We start from the raw sequence: 22,207 nt of genomic DNA, 5'->3' as shown, positions 1-22,207 counted from the left end.
TAATTTAAATGAGATAATTACGGATGATTCAGAGTCTGATTTTAAAAACAATACATTCTTGGTGATCGCTGATTCGGTAATCAATGGCATTACTGAACGACTTGCAGCTATGAGAAATTTGAGCGAGACGTTTTCCTTTTTGTGGCAATTTGAAGACATGGCTGAAACTACGGTTCGGGTGAGCGCAGAAAAATTTGACGAAAAATACAAGTCGGACATTTCTCAAAGCTTAGAATGCGAAATAATTCACTTGAAACACAATTACGAAGCAAATTTTGATAAAGTTCTGCCACCATTGGAATTGCTAAATGCCATCAATGTTCAAAATCTGTATACAATTTTCCCCAACATTTGTGTTGCTTTATGTATCTTTTACACTATACCTGTCACTGTAGCTAGTGCAGAACGTTCCTTCAGCGTCCTTCCAAGAATCAAAAACTTTCATAGATCGTGTTCATCTCAAGAGCGAGTTTTAGGACTTGCCACGCTGTGTGTTGAATCCGTTTTGGCAAGACAGTTAAATTTTGATGTTATTATAAAAAATTTTGCAGCGAAAAAAGCAAGTAAAGCCACTCTTTGATATCCGAACCTTCTGTATTGAATAATTAAAATTTATAATCATCATTAAATTTATCAGAAATGTATTAAAATGTTACCAAATAACTAGAAAAGATTATTTGAAACAATATGTGGCTGTTAAAAGAGAATTTTATTTCTACGTTACAACAAAACAGTATAAATAGTAAATATTCTGTGTTAATTTTATTGTCAGCTCTTAGTCTAAAAATCATTTAGTTGATGTGACAAAATTTTTTTTGATGTAACCCATCAATAATGATTCATGAATGAGACGTCATTAATTCAAGTTAATCAAATGTATTAGTGGATTTTTTATAGGGGGCCCGTAAATTGTTTAGTCACGGGCCCGGATTTTCTCTCTACGGCCCTGCTCATCAATCTAGGGAATTGATCAGACACGCGTTGGGCGCGTGAAATTTCTAAAAATGTGAGGCGTAGCATAACCTGATTAAGGTTCAGTTGGTCTTACTTATGGCTATCAATAGACGTCATCGCGTGCAACGCTTTTATTTAATTGTCTGATCAACGCCCTAGATTGATGAGGAGTGTGATGCCTAGTATATAGGACCTACCTAATTATTTTCTAGCTTTTAGTATTATTATTACTTCATGTAAGTATTGTTTTCAATGAAACCATTTAACTCCAACGATTTTTTTATTATTTTATTTATCATTAGACGATCAAATTTGAGCCTACGATATCGCTGACGTCAAAGAGCGTTAGCCGCCAAGCTGTGAAGCTTTCCGTAAAAAATAAAACTTAAGACGTAGTTTTTACTCTTTTTATTTGTCAAATTGTTCAAACAGCAGTTTTTAGGGTAAATAAATGATTCCTTTGTTTATTCTTAAAAAAAAATAAAAAAAAGCACCGTTTTTTCCGAATCTTTGCTTTGTGATATAACCGAGAGTAAATATTTTGGTCTGAAACAAGTAAGGAAAGCTAAGTTCGGGTGTAACCGAACATTACATACTCAGCTGAGGGCTTTGGAGACAAAATAAGGGAAAATCACCATGTAGGAAAATGAACCTAGGGTAACCCTGTAATGTGTTTTTATGACATGGGTATCCAATGGAAGGTATTAAAAGTATTTTAGAAGGGAGTGGGCTGCAGTTCTATAGGTGGACGCCTTTTCGAGATATCGCCATAAAGGTGGACCAGCGGTGACTCTAGAATGTGTTTGTACGATATGGGTATCAAATTAAATGTATTAATGAGGGTTTTAAAAGGGAGTGACCCTTAGTAGTATATGTGAAGGCGTTTTCGAGATATCGACCAAAATGTGGGCCAGGGTGACCCAGAATCACCATATTTCATCCCTTTTTTCCTATTTGGTATAGAATTATGGCATTTTTTTCATTTTTCGAAATTTTCGATATCGAAAAAGTGGGCGTGGTCATAGTCGGATTTCGCCCATTTTTAATACCAAGATAAAGTAAGTCGAGATAAGTACGTGAACTAAGTTTAGTAAAGATATATCGATTTTCTCTCAAGTTATCATGTTAACGGCCAAGAGAAAGAGCAGACGGTCGACTGTGTATAAAAACTAGGCTGGCTTCAATCGATTTCGCCCATTTTCGCAGAAAACAGCTATCGGCATAGAAGCTATGCCCTTACCAAATTTCACAAGGATTGTTAAATTTTTTTTCGATTTATGGCATTAAAAGTATTCTAGACAAATTAAATGAAAAGGGCGGAGCCACGCCCATTTTGAAATTTTCCTTTATTTTTGTATTTTGTTGCACCATATCATTACTGGAGTTGAATGTTGACATAATTTACTTATATACTGTAAAGATATTAAATTTTTTGTTAAAATTTGACTTTCAAAATTTTTTTTAAAGTGGGCGTGTTCGTCATCCGATTTTGCTAATTTTTATTTAGAACACATATAGTATTAGGAGTAACGATCCTGCCAAATTGCATAATGATATCTTCAACGAATGCCAAATTACAGCTTGCAAAACTTTTAAATTAACTTCTTTTAAAAGTGGGCGGTGCCACACCCGTTGTCCAAAATTTTTCTAATTTTCTATTTTGCGTCATAAGGTCAACCTATCTACCAAGTTTCATCGCTTTATACGTCTTTGGTAATGAAATATCGCACTTTATCGGGTTTTTCAAATTTTCGATATCGTAAAAGTGGGCGTGGTTATAGTCCGATTTCGTTCATTTTAAATAGCGATCTGAGATGAGTGCCCAGGAACTTACATACCAAATTTCATTGAGATACCTCCAAATTTACTCAAGTTATCGTGTTAACAGACGGACGGACATGGCTAAATGAATTTCTTTTTTCGCCCAGATCATTTTGATATATAGAATTCTATATCTATCTCGATTGGTTTATGCCGTTAGAGATTACCGTTATGCGAGAGAAGCACACTTGGACAACATGAAGGTCCGTTGTAAGCTAGACTTACTGAGAGAGTCGTTGAGTAGCAACGATATAGCTTCGAATGAGACCAATCTCAATCTTGGATAAATCCGCCGAAGATCCAAGTGAGTCGCGACCGAAATACTTTCGCGTAGCTCTGGCAAAAGCGGCGATTCCATCTCCTCATTCTCCATACAGCTGCTGCAGGATAGGGTTTCCAGTATATTGAGACGTCCCGCATTGTTTCCCATTAAACAATGTCCTATCAAAACCCCTATAACCATTGATAGATGAGCCTTAGTGAACTCAATCACTGCGGCAGACCTCTTGCCATCCACTTCCGGCCAGAAGCATCTTTCTGAGCTGACTTGAGGCACAAATATGCAGAAGCAGACCATAGGTGTGCAGTAAAATCCCGAAACGCCTATAGCCGTCTTAATGCAGTTCAAGTGTACTGCTGCGGGCTAAGAGTTCCGAGACCACACTCGATCGCACCATACTTGAACTAAAGGCCTTAATAGCCGCTTGGCTATCCGAGTAGGTGTTGAATTCCCTAACCGTAGTAGCACTGGATAGCATTTCATCCACTGCATTCTAAATCGCCGCAACTTCCGCTTGGAAGACGCTGCAGTGATCAGCTAACTTAAACTTGCGGCTTACATATAGCTCTTAACAATATTTTGGTCGTGCTCGCCGTGTCCAGTGCATTCCACCAGACCAGTAACCCATAGAGCAGAATCAGTTTGACTACCATCTCATAGCCAGTGAACGGTTGTGAAGTGATGAAAGGTAAAAAATATTTCATATAAAAATTTATTCAAACGTATCAACATTTTTTTCACTTCATCGTTTCACAGAATACATCTTGCAGGTTATTGTCTAAACCTTGTTCCTTTCAGGGTTGCGTGATTTTTATTTGAATGAATCACGAATCCAAAAATAAAATTTATTTTTATTTGAAAATGTTTTCAAATCAAAGATATTTTTTACCTTTTTTTTGATTCAGCATTCAAATAAAAGATACTTTTTATTTGTTATTTGATTCTTCAGCCGAATCAAAGATAATTTTTATTTTTTATTTACTCGTCGTCCAAATAAAAAATATTTTTTATTTGTTATTTGATTCTTCAGGCGAATCAAAGATGCTTTTTATTATTTATTTGATTCGGCATCCAAAAAAAAATATTTGTTATTTGTTATTTGATTCTTCCTACGAATCAAAGATACTTTTTATTATATAAAAAATATTTTTTATTTGGATGCCGAATCAAATTGATTGAAGCAGCGAATCCCTTGCGGCCAAGAATACGTCAACAAAGTTAGTTATCGAGTAAACACACTCACTATATCATTTAAATAGGTCGCAGTTATATCGGTATAGCTGAGAAATGTGCTGCCGACAACCTAGTGAGAAAGGTCAAAGTTCAGACCAAGGTAAATCAGTGAGGGAAGGTGGCGCTTCTTCAGGCTACGTGCAAGTACTTTTATAGTTCTAACCGCACGGAGAAAGTAAATTCCATACAGGCACACCGACCCGTATTTGCAATTTCCAGTCAGTGATTCAAAATGCTATATTACTCTGAAGTTTTTTTTTTTGTTGCTATTACTCCGGCAATAAACACGAACAGAGCATAGAGCAGAGCTGTAGCATAAAAAGTGATAGCATTTATTATGCTCTGCTACGAGCTACGTCGTGTTTTAAAGCGGAGCAAACAGCAGAATTAGAACCGTAATCTAAATGGTATTTGTAATGGAGCGAGAGTAAAAAAAAATGGTATGTGCTCTATTAAGCATTGTTACACACAACTTTGTATTTTCTCGCGCAAATCACTTTTATAAACTAGGGCTCTGCTCTTTGCTCTGTAAGTGTTCCGAGCCGGAGCACTAACGGAGCGTATTTTGCGCTGCTATTGCTATTCTGGAGTAGCAACTGCAAACACTTTTTCCAGTCCAATTTCGCTCAGTTTCAATTAGAATCGAACCACGATCTTGATTACGCTTAGCCCTGTCTCCATTAGTTCGTAGGTTAGTCGACTGAAAAAGTCACAGACTAAAAACAATGCATGGTGAGCGCATGGGGATTCCAGCGGATGAACAAAAAATGGATAAAGTTAAATACAGAGTTCCTACTACGTAATACTGCAATCGGCAACATGCTGTGCTATAGGAGATGAATGAAATGGTTAGACTTATTACACATCTAGAGCAAGAAGCTATTAGGAGTGACACGGCTGTCAAATCTAGAAGCAGCAAGTGGCATAGGTCCTAGAAATCTTCTCGTATTTGCCAATTGGACGAAGTTATTTTATAACATAGGTCCTGGTTTTTGATATTGTTTTTCATGTTGGTCGTTAAACAAACTTCTGGTGACACTAAGCACTCATTCAGTCTATGTGAGGTCCTCATGGACCGACCAGATAGATAACCTAGAGTAAAAAGGTATCTAGCTCATACCAGTGGTACCACAATAGGCCTAAAACTACAATAGCTGTAAATTATTTTCATAATCAAACACTTTTTCGTTTTTTTGGTCATATGGCAACACGTGATGGGGATCTTTTCGATGATTTTTTATTATACAAAACAGGAGGCAACCTCGGCGTTTGTATTAAAAAAAAAAAAAATAAATGTAAGGCGCGATAACCTCCGAAAAGATCTAAGGCCGAGCTTCTCTTCCAATTTGCGTCGTGCTCCTCTTGATTTTCCCTACAAATTGGCCGGACGGGACCTACATGTTTTATGCCGACTCCGAACGGCATCTGCAAGGCAGATGAGTTTTCACTGAGAGCTTTTCATGACAGAAATACACCCGGAGCGCTTGCCAAACACTGCCGAGGGCGACCCCGCGTAGAAAAATTTTCTTCTAATTGAAAAACCTTATTTCTAAAATTTTTATGTTGCTTTGCCCGGGGTGCGAACCCAGGGCATACGGTGTGGTAGGCGGAGCACGCTACCATCACACCACGGTGGGGTTTGTATTATCACGTTTCAATATAAGTTATGCAGCGCCTTGTCTTATTTTCTTTAATCTTAAAACAATTGGTAGCCTTATTTCAAAATCATATTTTAACTAAGCACTTTTTCGTTTCAAGATATTTTTATAAAAATAATGCTCAAATCTTTTCTTATCAACAACTTAATTTACCCCTTGCGTCACAAATCACAGCAGCTGCCCGTCGTTTCCACATCAAAAACTAAAAACAACGTTGTTAACAAACACGAATTTGCCTCACTTACAAATTTACAAAGCTTTTGTGACGATAGCATATTTTCACAAATTGACGTTATTAAATTGGTCTGCAACTGTTGACTATCTCGCATATTTATTTATAATTTTATAATGACTTAAGTTAAATCCCCAATGGCATGTAAATAAAAAGGTACAAAGACGCTTTGAAAATTGATCAAAGTACACGATTGTATTCATAACATGCGCCTTAAATTATGCCACAAAACGTATTATTTTGTGTTGTATATGTGTATACGTACGTTGCTATAGTTTGCCGCCCACATGAAGAGTGCGTTGTTTGGCAACTTGTTATACTGGTACACACATTATTTCTGTCTAGATTTAGAGAAGATTTCTAAATTAATGGAACAGCCCCTAAATTTCAACCTTCGCTAATGCTTAAACACCATCGCCTAAAATATCTAAAACCGTATCAATTGCGCAGAAAAGTATGCAACATTTCGTATCGTACGGTCTTCAGGAATAACAGTCTAACTCCTATACTGTTACATACGACTTAGGCGGTTATTCCATATGACCATATGGTACTAAATGTAGCATACTTTTCAGCGCATTTGATACTGTTTTAGATATTTTTAGCGTTGGAGTTTTAGAGTTACCGAATGTTGGAATTCCGGTGCATTTAGGCTGTTATTCTTTGTGATCGTATGATACTGAATATTGCATACTTTTCTGTGCACTTGATACTGTTTAAGATATTTTTGGCGACAGAGGTTAAACCTCATTAGCGAAGGTTGGAAGTTGGGGGCTGAAATGCAAAGAAGCAATGGTAAAACTTCGCTTTGGCCGGACCATACATCTTTACTGGGTTTTCGCTCATAAAAGGATAGAAGGTAACGAAAAGGCCGAAAGGTTGGCAAAGGAGGGTGCAGCACTCGCTGAATCGACGGTAGACATCTAAATCCGTTTGTGAGAAACCCAAATCCCTGAACCCGCCTGCATGCAGTTATTAAGTGACTAACGTGCCTAAAGGTAGACTTAAAATTTGTAAAATAAGTTTTGTATGGAGAACATATCGTAGAACTAATGCAGTAAAGAACAATGTCTGAACTCCCAACCCGAACTTTTTAAAAAATGAAGTCACATTTTCATAGAAAAAGCTGCACTTAAAAATTGTAATGTAGCGTAATCGATAAGTTCCATACAATATATGTATATGAAATAATCTAGGCGGCCGCAATGGTGTGATGGTAGCGTGCTCCGCCTACCACACCGAAGATCCTGGGTCCACGCCCGTGCAAAGCAACATCAAAATTTTAGAAACAAGATTTTTCTATTAGAAGAAAATTTTTCTAAGCGGGGTCGCCCCTCGTCAGTGTTTGGGAAGCGCTCCGAGTTTATTTCTCAGTGAAAACTCAGCTGCCTTGCGGATGCCATTCGGAGTCGGCATAAAGCGAGTAGGTCCCGTACCGCCAGTTTGTAGGAAAAATTAAAAAGGAGCACCACGAAAATTGGAAAAGAACCTCGGCCTATAATCTCTGCGGAGGTTAACGCGCCTTACATTTATTTATAATCTAGGCGGGCGAGGTAGAGTGCTTGGAGTGGGAGTGAAACAAAAATGTAAACTCGTGATATCTCCATATATTCGGTATATAGATTCCATATATGAAGTACTTTAGGCTCGATAGGTTGAGGGCGTGAGAGAGGGCGTGAGAGTCAGAACATACGCGCTCGATAAGGTATTAAAGATATTTTTTTTTTGATCACCTGTGTATACACGCGAATATGGGAGCACAACATGTTTTTATGCGCAAAGAAAACTTTTTATACCCTGCTGCACTATTCGGTTTCATTTGAAATGAAAAAAATTCCATTTGATTAAAAAAAGTTTGATTTGGCTTGAAAAGGTTATATGCAAAAGTATATACTCCGTGGTCGTACAAAGAAAGCTGCCCGTCTCGCTTATGTCCATGTCGTAAACCTTTCTGGTCATCACATCTGCAAATTTACTCGCTTCAATATAGCTGTGCCCCGGGACCTAACAAACGAAGGCATTTAGGTGTCTTATAGAAGCCAGCGATGCTTGACACCTTCGCACGTTATCCAACTTTATCACGTACGATTCAAATGTTTTAAGGTGGCCTGGCTATCGACAAAGATCTTAACATTAATGTCCGGGAGCGTCGTACTCTTCTGGAGCAATATGGCTGCTCCCTCTTTAGCACAACCTCCACGTGGAAGGCACTAAATGAGTCAAGAAGTTGGTACGATTGTTTTAACTGCAGATGCTTTGAGTACATTCCAGCTCTACCGTTTTTCGAGCCGTATGTATAGATATAGGCCTTCCTCCCTGAAGGATATGTTATGTTCTGTATCTGGAAGATAAAAACCGCCGTGATATGGTCGGTATCGCACGTTAGGTCAGTTGTTATTACACTTAATCGTCCCCTTGTCATGTTATCTAATATCGTCTCGTGTCCGTACTCGGTTAATTTCCACATGTTGGGTACTCTCATTCGGAGAACCCCTTTTGCGATCAATCCCTGCACGAACACTTGTAGAAGAATAAAGTGTAGACTACGTTTAACCCTTCCTAAGGTGCGCTACTCACTGCGCCTGACATACCCAGGCATGCACTTTCCCAACCCTATATTGATTGCTGCTTTTGTCTAGCGCCAGACAAGTACTTCATACGTCAGTATCGGTTTAGTAACTGTATTGTACATGCCATGGCTGATATACGGTTATAGTTGTTGTTGTATTAACGATCAAGTCACTGCCCGAAGGCTTTGGGGAGTGTTATCGATGTTGATTGTCCTTTCCCGTATATATATCCGGTACGCTCCGGTAACAAAGTACCATTAAGGTACTAGCCCGACCATCTCGGGAGCGATTTATATGACCACATTAAACCTTCAAGGCCATCCCTCCCTCCCCACCCCCTAGTTCCATGAGGAGCTTGGGGTCGCCAGCAGGTGAGGTCGACAATTTGGTTGGATAAGCTATATATTGCGCTGGCAACCCCTTGAGAGGTTTGCGCTACACAACCCTTGAATCCCATGCAGTTACAGTCTCCAGATCCTACCGAAAGCAGATGTAATATGCTGCCAGATTTCGAGGATGCTATTTCCAGCTTAATTTAGAATTGAGTATTATACCAAGGTATTTGGCTTTAAACGAAACATTTTTGAACAGTTTAGCTTCGGTAAGTTATGGGAAGGAATTTTTGTTATTCTTGTGAACTGGAAAAGTTTTGTTTTTGTTGATATTACCCGCAATCCGTTTGCCTATCGCGAAACGCCGCAAAGTACCGTATTCACGAGCTTGCTTATCGTTTGCAGGAATTTTACTGTGATCAGAATCACTAAGTATGCGACTATCCCCGTTCCTTCTGCCCTAAATATTTCTAGAGTTCCATCAACTGCCAGTATCCAAAGAAGATGCAATAGCACGCCGCTCTGAAGTGTGCCTCTGACAGCTACTTTACAAACTGATCCAGCTGCTAAAGTTGCGTTAATGATCCTACTCCTGAGCATATAATCGATCCATTCAACTACAAAGTCTTGAGTTTCATGTGTTATAAGTACGCTTCATATGGCCCCCGTTTGAATGTTGTTGAAGGCACCTTCAATGTCGAGGAAGAGTCAAAGAGGTAACCCTGGGTATAACAATACCACCCAAACATAGATTTCCTTACTTGTTACTTGTTTCCTGTATTATTGTGTTATACAGTTAAAAACACCGATCCAGCTTTTATTTTGTAATATATTTTTATTATCGTGCTGTGGAAATTTGCATTTTTCTAATCGCTACTTGCAATTCAACACAATTTTTCTTACTTATTTCTGGAATTTTCCACTTTTTTTATTCATTGTTTATTCTTTTGCCACATTTGTTGCGAATGTGCCGAATTGCTTATATAAACATTATTACATACATTTTTATAGATAAATTAGACCGTATCGAAAAATTGTCAGCACTATAACCCCAAAAATGAAATATCTTTGCGAGGCACTTGCAAAAAAGTTGGTCAGCACCCAAACTCCAACCTTCGCTAATGCTAAAATTCCATAGGGGCGGAACATTTTTTTTCCTTTTTTTTTTTTGTAACGGTTTTATGCACACCGTTTAATGTTCTCTAGTTACAAATACATTTATATGCAATATTCTGAATGTTACGCAACTTTTTCATATTCGCAATTTATTTATTCGTTCTTTTTGCCTTCAATTGCGCGTGTATCTTTGAATTTACCTCTCAGTTGGATGCCTTCGCAAAAATATTTTGTATTCAAGCTACACCTCTTTGCTTCTTTATGCACCTAAAGGCATTCTTTACATACACGTGTTTTTATGTTTATTACATAGTTCTAGGCAAAGGTTGTGCATTAAGACGGGTCGTAATTTTGAGAAGCAACAAATAAATAAGGAGATTTTAACTTGAAGCTAGCGGTGGTCGTTGTTGTTCTCAAAACCGCAAAAATACTTCCAGAAAGTTAAGGAGAGTGTTGCGTATGTGGATAGTTCTTTGGCGGAAATGAACAAGGTACGCATCGGTACCTCTGATACTAGCCCCACTGCCTGAGGAACGATTTGTTCACCCCTCGAACCTTTGTGTCTCTCTGTCTAGATGTTAGTCGCCTTACACGACTGCCACACCTACCGCGGAAATATTCAAAGCCTTTAACCTGATGGTGTTAGCCGCTTGAAGCTATAACTACTTGATTGATACTATCCATCTTTGTATAAAATAAACAAGTATAGCAAAGAGCGTCACGCTTATCATTTTAAGCTTAGGAAAGGAAAGTACCTTTGGCGTGATAAGGCTGCCCAGGCAACCTATGCAAATTGATTCCATTTTCTGCAGACTGCCGGTTACGACCAGGGTAGAGTACAGCAAACAAAATCTTAAGGTAATTGATCGCAAAATCTGCGTTAGCCATTTTTTCTTCTCATCAGTTTCCACGCAAAAGTCGATCGTAGTGAACGAAGCTACAAACATGCTAGAAGAAGAGTCCTAAGCCGCTATCATCATTTTCGTGCCGTACATGAGCAGAACAATTAGAGCCGGCAATACACCAAAACGAAAGACAATTCAGCTTTTGCTAGTTCTTTACTGATGATTTTTGTAGCCCCCATTGGTCAAAAACCCTTTAATCTCCCAATAAGGCCATCGAGTTCTATTGTAATTTAATCAACTCTCTGACATTCGTGCCTGAACGATACGAAACACATCTTCAGACTCTCTCCTAAACAAGCTCACTCAAGACGAAAACAGCAAAGGAAGAAGACAATCATCGTGAGTGACTAAGCTGAGGTTCCCCAGCGGGTTAGGGGGTCAGAATATTCCCACAGTAGGTATGCCTGTCGTAAGAGGCGACTAAAATACCGGATTCAAGGGGCTGTGTAGCGCAACCCTTCAAGTTGCCAGCGCAATATATAGCTTCTCCAAACCCAATTGTCAACCTCACCTATCCGTGGCGAATCCTGTTTCACTAACAGACGAGACTCTGGCGACCCCAAGCTCCTCATGGAACTTCGGGGTGGGGAGGGAGAGGATGGCCTGAAGGTTTAATGTGGCCACATAAATCGTTCCCGAGATGGTCGGGCTAGCACCTTAATGATGCTGTGGTACCGGAGCGTACCGGATCTGTATCCGGCAAAGGACCATTACATCGATAATGCTCCCCAAAGCTTTCGGGGAGCAACCTTATCGCTACAACAACAACAACAACTAAGCTGAGTAAATTTCGCTACAACAACAACAGATGAAAGTGGTGGGATTATTCAAGCTATCTTTTATGAAGCCAGCTTTTCCATAGCAGACTATCGGTGAATATTACCCCAACCGCATGTATTCCTATCAGATCATGTTCAATCGGAGCCACCGCCACCGATTAGGTAGAATTTCCGTTTCAGTAGAGGACTTCTCAGCTTTTGTTATCACGCATTTCATCCATTATTTTTTTAGTTCGGAAATATTGCACTTCCTTTATTTTGCCCCGAATTATAGTCTTATCCATAGCCTCTCTAGGTACGTCCAGTATATCCTCCTAGAGACATTTTCGTCCATTATGAATGTAGTCAGCGAGTGTTGGATAGTGGCACACCCGTCTAATTAGATTACTTCCTCGTAATACTCAACGAACCGCTTGCTTTCATTGATACCTTAGTATACGCGAAAGATCATCTTTCCACTACTAAACTATCGAAAAACTGTGTGCTCAGAAATCTAAATCGTCGTGTCTGCAGTCCTAGACATAGACAGAGAAAGTGATCAATCGACTTCTCTTCCTCCTCACCTTTACAGCTTATACATTGGGAGCTTGTTAATATGTGTCGCCGTCGTAGCATCGGTGCAATAGCGCAAAGAGCTGTGTTGATAGCCGTAAGTACTCTTACGGCAGATTTGTTCAGCTTGAGAACGAAGCTAGTTGTTTTCATACCCAAACTAGGCCATAAGCACCACCTTAAGAACTCGCAGTCAACCCGGTTGTTCCACAGCAAGTCCTTTTATTCCTCGATTTTCCTCAGGAGCTAGATAACCGAACGGCAGTCGTACAAAGATGCCGCCTCGATACTGCCCATTTCATCTGAAAATTGATTCCCTTATATAACTCTGTACCCAGGGACCCAGCAAATATAGAGGAACCAGCTAAGTTTCACTTTTGTAAATTTTAAGTCCGCAGCTCATTGAGTATTTTTACACTATAGCAAGGTAGCCTCGAACTGCCGTGGTTTAGCAAGTATTTTTATAGTCTCCTTCAATAACAAGCGTCCAGAGCCAAAGTTCAATTACTTTGCCTCAGTCAAATGGGAGAGGAAAACCTCATTTTTCCACGTATTTTTAATTCGAAAAATTTTCCGACTATTCCAAAGGATACAGGGGACTCAAAATATCGTGAAGAATATTAGCATCACTAAGCTGTTAGTAAGTAATTACGCAACAACAAAAACATGAACTAGCCACTCTTATGTACAAGGCAACGAAGAGATCTGTCACACACACATGTGGTCATCAGCCGAAGTAGTTGCTGACACATACACACGCATATGACTTTTAGAAACGCATAAACTACAAATATACATGTATATGGCTGGCCACCAAGCAGGAGATTCTAGAAGGTGAAACATCTAGACCTTTGGAGGAATATGCGGGCAAGGCAACAGAGAGTATAAAAGCAGCGCGAGCTGAGTAATGACTAATCAGTTTGATTTAAACACGACATCAGTTGAGAAGTGAAGTATAATTGTGAAGTATAGATGTACTACTCCCAAAGTGATTTATTCAACAGTTTAGCGATTCGAACATTAACAGAAGGTTTCAAATAAGCGGAATTTCCCTAAATTCGTTACAATATCTTTGCCTAAAACTCCTCTACTAAAAATATCATATTAGCCTAAAAGTATGCAATTCATATATGCATATATCGTTTTTTCTTACTTCCCGCAGTGAGCTGCAATATCACACTTGTGTTTCGGTAAGGAAGTTTCTGCTGTAATTGACGCCCAAATTTCGCCGACAGAAAGCTGGACACACATTTCCTCTTTCGGTCACAAGACAAGCTACTTTTAACAACTAGCTGAGGTGAGACAAAAAGTAAAATAAACGCCAGAAATCGATAATCATTAGCATAGCAAAAGTCGATTAACAGAGGGTAGGTAACCGGATTTCACTTACTTTCGGCATCAGTGCCGAGTTCTAAGGCTTTCGGAGTCCGCGAGGGAAACGAAGAGCTGGTTCGACCTGATGACCAATATCTCGTAGCGGGTATCAGTATTAACGAACCATCGGATCACCGCAAGTGCTGCTATTTGGTACCAGAACTACATACTCTTCACCGTCCTTAAAGCATTAAAAACTAGCTCCCCTAAAATTCGGCCCTCCTTAGTGTCAGAAAAAAACGTTACTATAGTGTCTATTTATTTACTTTTTACTACAAACCGCACTCCCTGCTGTCAGTCCTTCATTAAATTTTTCTATGATTGCTAACACATACGATGCGCAAAGCTCCATAACCCTGGCGCCAATAATCAGTTGGCTACAATCAAACATAGTTACAGCAGCTTTACTTCCTGATGAGTTATGTACGAGTATTATAGTTTTTGCATGAATCAACACAACAACAAAGGATGTATGTAGTATATAAGTAGTGTATGTCAGTCATGAACCCTGTCAGTCGAGACGGTGATGGGCAATCTGGCAGCTGCCATAAGCAAAGAACACACACACACAATACGCACACACAAGGACCTAGTAGATACGGTTGTGGATAGTGCTAGAGGAAGTGGTTTAGTATTTGACTCTGTTAATGCGCCATTTTTTACATCTTGATTTTCTAATTACATTACTGCCTTGAAAGCACTCTTTTCATCCTTGAAAAATGATTTAGAATACTTTTAGGCGCTTGCTTCTTTTCTACCTTTCACTCCAAACCAATTGGCCGGAACAATCATTTTTTTGAATTCCTTATCTAACAGCTGTTGGCAGCTTTAACGCCAAACAGCATTTCGAGTTGATGTGGCAGGTAATTGGCATCATGTTTGGCATATGTGTTAGCGTGTTAGTATTAGAGTAGCACAGAAAAGAGAAACCGAGTCTCAAGTACCGGGTTTTTACAAGAACTCAAAAATGGGTAGAAAGACTGCAATATGATACAAAGAACGGACGGCATAATGCTGTTGTAAAAATATTCCCGCAGGTTTAGTAGTGAGTTGTGGAAACAGGTAGTGGAATATATATAAATAGGACACGCTCCGGTAATAGCAAACTTTTACAAATCCGAGTTTTGTGTAAAAAATTGTATGCCGTCGCTTACGATAGGCATGCCCAAAAGGCCCAGAAACTTGGGCATCACAAAATATCCGACTGAAGAATCCCCTCCTCCCAGGGACTTGAGGAGGCATCTCCATAAAACCTATGAAGAAATCCGACGCACATTCATTTGAACCTGATGAGCATAAAAAGTCCCTCAGCTTCATCCACGATGAGTCGGCACAGGTTTATTCCGATAATTGTCTGGCGAGCGTCGTTCTAAATGCCAAATACCCGAAACTCACAATTGAGGAAAGCAAAATCCCTCATGATACGCGCGTCACACTTCCACAACTTCGATATGGATACAGTGACAGGTTGAACTCTTACTTATCTAGAATAAACCCCGATATATCCAAAGTATAACCCATATGTAACGTGTCACCACATGACACCATTATGGATTCCAAAAAATCTCACGGCAACAGCCAAGATCTTGACAACCATGAGATCTCTTTACAAACATACGCAACACAATGACCGAGTTACATTTATCAGTCGACGAACCATCTTACTACTTAGCTGAAGATGGGAGATTGAGTTTATCGAAGAGTAAGTAGGTGAAGTATTGAATCACTGAAGAGGCGGTCAAAAGCCTGCATCATATTTTGTCCTAGATTCTAAAGGACGTACTTGCTCCGCCAAATTTCTTCTAATGAAGTTGAAATATCTTACTTTGAACTAGTTAATCACAAAGACAGCATTTGCCCATAGTATTGAGGTCGAAGTCCTTATGGATAGCAAATTTTGCTCGAAGGAAGGGCTATTAAAAAAGGAATAATGTAGCTTTTGGCGGTTATTGGAGATAATTTCTTTGGAGGCCTATATTATTCTGGCGCCAAGATTCTTTCGTATACGTCCAAAAATATGAACATGTAGGTTAATCTGAATAGCAGTCAAAAAAGTTAAAGAGCGCCAAAGTTTAATTCAGGCCTTATGCTCTGACTTCAGACTTAGTCAACACAACTCATCGATGAACTCTAGCTAAGACCTTTTACTTCCTAAGCTACAACCCTAAGGCGCAGATGTAGTCTCTTATGACTTTGCTTCATATTTGGAGTTGAACGGAGGCTATCTAAGGACGTACTCTCAGCCGAAACGATTGCAGCCGATTGGCATCTCTGTCATTTCAGAAATCACTCCTATCAACAGGCGCTACTTCGATTTGAGTAGACACGTGAAGCCCTCTTTCAGCGAACATAAATCAAGACCTATATGTCTTTCATCACACCTAATGTATGGCTTGGAAGTATTCAACGTTGTCGAGAGAAGTTCGCCCTTAACTCAATATGGAGCTATATGAGCTTTACAAATGAATGGATGAATACGTTTCGGACCAGATAGATTTACTTTAGACCCAAGTGTTTGATAACAGCTGAGTTGGGAGAGTCAGGTGGAGGAGGGATTGTATATTCCTTGGTGATCCTAATTAACATTACTTGTCGTGAGGAACTAAGCCAGCCGAAGAGGTATACGATATTAGTGGTGCTCACCGTAATAACTTCAACCGACACACTAAGTCACGTGGCGAAACCAGTCTGCATACATTGAAGCTCCCATCCTACCAGCCAAATTGAACCAAATTTACAGTTAGATTTTACAAGCGTCAGTCATATGTCGTCATCGTACATAAAAACCAAGAAATGGAAATTAAAGGCGGGTTGTGCCGTATTTAATCAGTGAATGTCGAGACTTCCTGAATCACCGGCACGGAATTTCTTTGTTTCTATCCTCTACTAATTGCTGCTAGTGACGTCAGGTAAAGTGCCAATATAATGCATGCACTGCTGAAGGCTCATATGTCGCTCCTAAAGGAAGAATGAGCCCGTCACCATATATTTCCTCACATATTCCTTAGGTCACACTCTTTACTGTCTGAATGAAATAATCTCGTTCCGTACTTTGTTACGGCTATAAGACCTGGCAGTATTTCGGAATTACATGGGTAAGGACGCCGAGCCGTCAGATCAGTTTTGGTCATCTCTTGTTTGCCCGACACCAAGAAAAACCTAGTATTTTTCTGTCTAATCCTTCCAATGTAGGAGAAGCACCGATTATTTATAATGCCCAGCCCCAAAGAAAATCAAATAGAAATCAGATAGAAAAGAAGTACTTTCTGGACTAGAAGAACCCTAGTCAGCGTAGCTACTCGGTTTACATCGTGTTAATCATGGCGTTTTCTGCGTGAAGACCATTGCGATCAACATACTCCCCGTAGGAAAGACTTAGCCGCTCTATACATTCCTGAAGCAACTTTGTCCTTATTCTAAAGACTATATCATCTGATGCTCTCAATTACCATCTCGGCGTATATACCAACGGGCTACATGTTTCTTTGTTGAGAGCACTTTACACCTTTTTTCATATTTCCTTGCCTAAAATATAAGCCCCATATTCCCATATCACTTCAACAGGTTCTCCAGTACCCTGAACTACTCATCACTAGTTAGCGATTCAGTGAATCCCAATGAATGTTGCATATAAAGCGATTTTTTACATCTGGCCGCGTTTAGCTTTTAAGTATTCAGAACACGCGCACCAGTTTCCTGTAGTTTTTGTTTTCCAAAATGCTTTATGAATACAGCCGAATTGCCCACGCGCAATCTGCGATAGGCAAAAGAAGCGCACTTTTCGCAGTACGATGCTTATCCCTACCAAATACAAAAGCTCCGCTAGCTTAGTCATGTTATGTGACTAGATGAATACACTCAAGCACAGAAAATATTCCTATCGGCACCCAAATGTGCAAACAGAGGAAGTAGAAGACTATAACTAAGAGAGACATTACTTTGATGGTCCGGGGCGACTTTGTAAAGCCTTGATATGTGCTTAGATAGGATTATAAACGTGTAAGGACATATAATCGAAGCCCAGGGAGGACAATTGCCGCATAACCCAGGCTTGCTAGCTTTTCGCGATATAAAATGTAGAGTTCATCATCCCTCACAGTTCACAGCTCAAAATGCAATACCTGAAATGGATACATATAAAGCAGAGACGGATTTGAGAATTACTTTGTTCATTAACAGCACAACCTTTCAACTAATGCCTTAGAGTTGAGGATGAGTTCATATTCAGAAATATTCACAGGTTTGTCTGTGGATTTTTGACAGCCAAGGGGGGAATTGCCAATTCTTAAACCATCATAATGTCAAAAATGTCAGTTGAAAGCACTGCGAAGGGAAAGGACTGGAACTAGTACCGTCTCCTAATGCGATAGTTATGTGCTAGTTCGTATTCGGTGCGATTCGCTGCAGGGTCGTGACCATTCAAGTTTTTTGGACGTGTACACCTAATGACTTAAATCAATCTTTAATTTCCTGGGTCCTCAATTGAGAAAATACTTCTGACTTTTATCGTTATGTACACACTAAATTTAAAACATAAATCGCAGCCCAGGAAATGCAGTTTACATAGCAGGAGCATCATCTTTTATGCGCATAACATGACTCAGCGAGCGTTGCCACTGTGTTTAAATTCCCTGGAACATGTGGGTGTCTCCCTAGAGCTCGTAAAGTTCATATTTAAATGTTCTTAGAACGCAGACACGTAAAACCCACAAATCTTTAGAAGAACTTTTCTCTCCAATAATCCCAGAGCCGTTTCGTCCAATGCTGTCATGGTCATTGCTCCCTCACCATACATATATCTGTATGGGCAGGATAAGTGACTTGTAGAGCATAATTTTCAAGAAAGGACTTCACTTTTGAGTTGCCCAATCAGTTCAAAGTAGCCTTTGTTCGCAAGAGTAATTTTTCGCTGGATAGACTGACGTTGTTGTTTGTGTTAATGCTTGGTCCCAAACAAACGAAGTTCTTTACTATTTCGAATTTATGGCTGCCAATAGTGGCATGTTCACGAAAACACAAATGCGCTGACTCTTTGCTTAGTGGCAACAGATACTTCGTTTTTTCCTTATTCACTACCATACCCATCTTCTTCGCTTTTTTTCAGTTTGGAATAAGCAGATCTTACGGCGCGGATGTTCTGGTCCATGATGTCAATCTCGTCAACGTACCCCACTAATCACGGTTAAACTCAGGTTCATAAAATCATGATCGGTAAGGAAAGACTCTGTGAAGATTGAGAACTCTGTGAAGCCCATCTAACGTGCAGTATTCGAGTGAGGTGACATAATATCAACGGACCTAAAGTCACTTTGGACTTATGGCCACTTCAAATGGCCAAGGATCAATTAGCCTTATGACCATTTCAAATGATTATAAGGTCAAATGACTTTAATAACTTTGCAAATTTGACTTAATGGCCATGTACGAAGTTTCTGTTTGATCAAATGACCATATCAGGAAAAATGGTCTTAACCATATTTAAACTGAATTGAGGGCAAAAACAGAAAAGCGCCGCAAAATCAATGGGATGTTTAGTTGAAATACATAGTTCTTATTTCAAATAAGTTCTCGCCTGATCAGTTTTTAATCCGATTGCTCGCTTGAATGAAACTAGAAATAAAGAAAACAAGTGCCGATTGGCCTTTTGACCATTTGAGCGAAAATTTGTTTATTTTATGACCATGTCAAAATGGTGGATATGTAAATATTTGAAATTTTACATTGCGACCGTTTTAAGTAGTCCTAAAGTCAATTGACTTTGTGGTCATTAACCTTATGTCACCCCTCCAGTTGATTTATCCTTCAATCGTATTTAAAACCATTTTTGAGAGCTTTTGATTTTATTTATGTCACATCTAGTAAATCGAAAGAGCCACGTCGTTTCTTCCGTTCTTTCGTAATTTTCAAAAAAATTGGCTATCGAGAACGCACGGCTGTTATTACCTTATCCGAGTAGATTTATACCGAAGCCAAATTTTAAGCAATCCTGCAACGATTATTCCCGCAGTCTACTATAATCAAACTCACAAACCCATGGTCGGCCATATTTTGAAAGTACAGCAACATGACACCAACCGATATTGAGCCTGTAGCTGAAACCATATGCCAACCGAATATTTAACGGTAGTACTGATGGGATCATTACTTGCACGGTAGAGTATTAAGTGTGGTTAGAAACTCACATTGGCTTCGAGACTTGTGATGATTCTAGCATCACAAAACCAAAAAAGAAAAAAAAAGAAGGAACTAGTCCGAAAAAACCTAAATTGGATCTTATACGAATCCTGATGTGAGCGGAGCAGAAAAAGAGCTAACTAAAAGTTCGTTTCTAATAAGCCAACCTGCACTATTATCTGTTTATTTGGTTTGAGAAAATCTAACTACTTTTATATGACAATAACTGAAAAATAGTCAGAGGTGGTTATATATACACTACTCGTCAACTAACTACTAGTCAACTTAGTTTTGTCGAAATATTAGTTAGGTTCAACTGTTATATACCTGCCGTCAAAATGTGAGGCAGCCACGCAGAGCGGCAGTTTCGCACTACATGTTTAATGTATATTTCCGGACTGGCGCTAATCGGATCAAGAGCAGGACAGCTCGTAGCCACACTTGTACCAACAGCGTTTTAGCTAAAGCTGTATTTTAATAAATGCATCAAAACAGTGAGTATCTCAGAATCACCTACTGCTTAACCTGTTTAGAATGCATTCAAAATGTCTGCAAGGGGGGAGAACTGCCATTTCATGGGACGATCACAGCGCATCACACACACCATTTCCAAACTAGGGCATAAGGAGGCGGTACTAGTTCTAATGCTGTCCCCTCGCAGTACTTTCAACTGACGCCTTTAACATTGTGCTGTCCTACGAAAAGACAATTGCCTCTCTTTGTCCCGCAATAAACCTGTAGTGCGAAACAGTCGCTTAGCGAGGCTGTGTCTTATTTTTTCTGCAGGGGTACTAGTTGATTTGACTGCAGTGTATTTGAGGATGTATCCTTGTGTGTGTATATACATTTTGTAAATACATACCTATGAGTATTGAGTACAATGACGTACACACTATTTGCTATTATTTTTGGTTATAAATTAAGTGATTAGATTATGTTGTCACTCTTGGTATTCCAGCACTTCCATTTTATTCGCATGAATAATAAAAAAAAAGATAATGACATTTCGTAATCACAACATATTTTTGAACGCCATAAAATTATTTCAATAATGGAATTTTGTGTGTTGTCAAATTAAACCACAGCTGAAGGGGCTGAAGTTGTATTTTAGCTAAGAAGAATATGTAAATCAATTTTATGTAAAATAGATGCATACAGAGTGTTTTGCTATATAATAAAACGTAAAGGTTATATTCTGCTAATTTCTTGAGGAAAGAGAGTCCCTAAGAATTGCAGACATTTTTGTTTTCACCCACTTGACGATGTCTGCAGTGTCGTTCAGGCGGAAATTGTAGCCGTAAAGAAAGCAACAGCAATTCTGGAGAAAATGTGCTTAAGCTGCAGTCGCCTCAATATATGTATATTGTAACGAATTTTGGAGAGTTCCTGATAAGTATACACCTTCTGCTAACGTTCGAAAAGCTGAACTGTCGAATAAATAACTTCAATATTCAATATTGCAAAATGGGCTTTATTTAGACTACTTTGGTAGTAGTACTCCACAATCGCAATTATACTTCACTAATAGCGTGTTTAAATCAAACTGATTAATTATTCTTCAGCTTGCGCTGCTTTTATACTCTCTGTTGCCTTGTTCGTATATTTCTCCTAAGGTTTTAGACTTTTCACGAACATGCCTTCTGAAACATTTGTATCTCATACTTGATTGTTTAGCTATATGCGTGTGCATGTGTGAGTGACAACTTCTGCTTTTAGCTGATGACTACATTTGTGTATGTGAAATAATCTCTTTGCTTCAAGCTGCTGGTTGTGTGTGTGGAATATTCTTCGTTGCCTTGTACATATTGTGGCTGCTTGCTTTTTTTTTTGTTGTGATTATTTACTAACATCGTAGTGATGCTAATATTCGCCACAATATATTGATAGTCAGGTGGCGTTCAAGCCAACAATCCCACACAGTGCGTAATCAATGCAAAGAAGCATTTTGCAATGCAAAGAAGCATTTGAGAAACTTTGCTCAGGTCGATGAGTTGGCAAGGAGGATGCAGCACTCGATGAATGGAATTTAGATGACCAAATCCATTTGGGAGAAATCAAAAAGAGACAGGAGTAGCATGTGATCCATCAACCAGAGCAGGCGTGGAGGGAAACGCGGGGCTACATGCTTATAACTTAGGCCTCGTCAATAACAGTATCGCGAAACGAAAATACAGTAAATTTTTTAAATGGGCGTGTTACATTTCGCAAACTAAGTGGTCAGCATTTC

General features: G+C 39.2%; 1 protein-coding gene across 5 annotated transcripts in view; it reads right to left on the bottom strand.

Annotated features, from left to right (window-relative positions):
* The window catches only part of Sytbeta (Synaptotagmin beta), a 381,108-nt gene that overhangs the window by 335,779 nt on the left and 23,122 nt on the right, over positions 1-22,207 (bottom strand). Inside the window, exon 1 of one of the 5 annotated variants that reach the window (XM_067790881.1) lies at positions 384-429. The exons of the other annotated variants lie outside the window; for them this stretch is intronic. The gene's annotated coding sequence lies outside the window, so the exon portion shown is untranslated. Of the gene's footprint in view, positions 1-383; positions 430-22,207 lie in introns of those variants that run through there. 5 annotated transcript variants of the gene reach the window in all.

The sequence above is a fragment of the Eurosta solidaginis genome, chromosome 5 (genome assembly GCF_040869045.1).
Source record: "Eurosta solidaginis isolate ZX-2024a chromosome 5, ASM4086904v1, whole genome shotgun sequence".
Taxonomy (NCBI): Eukaryota; Metazoa; Arthropoda; class Insecta; order Diptera; family Tephritidae; genus Eurosta; species Eurosta solidaginis.
The sequence above is the reverse complement of the archived record's forward strand: the minus strand, read 5'-3'. Positions and strand labels throughout refer to the sequence as shown.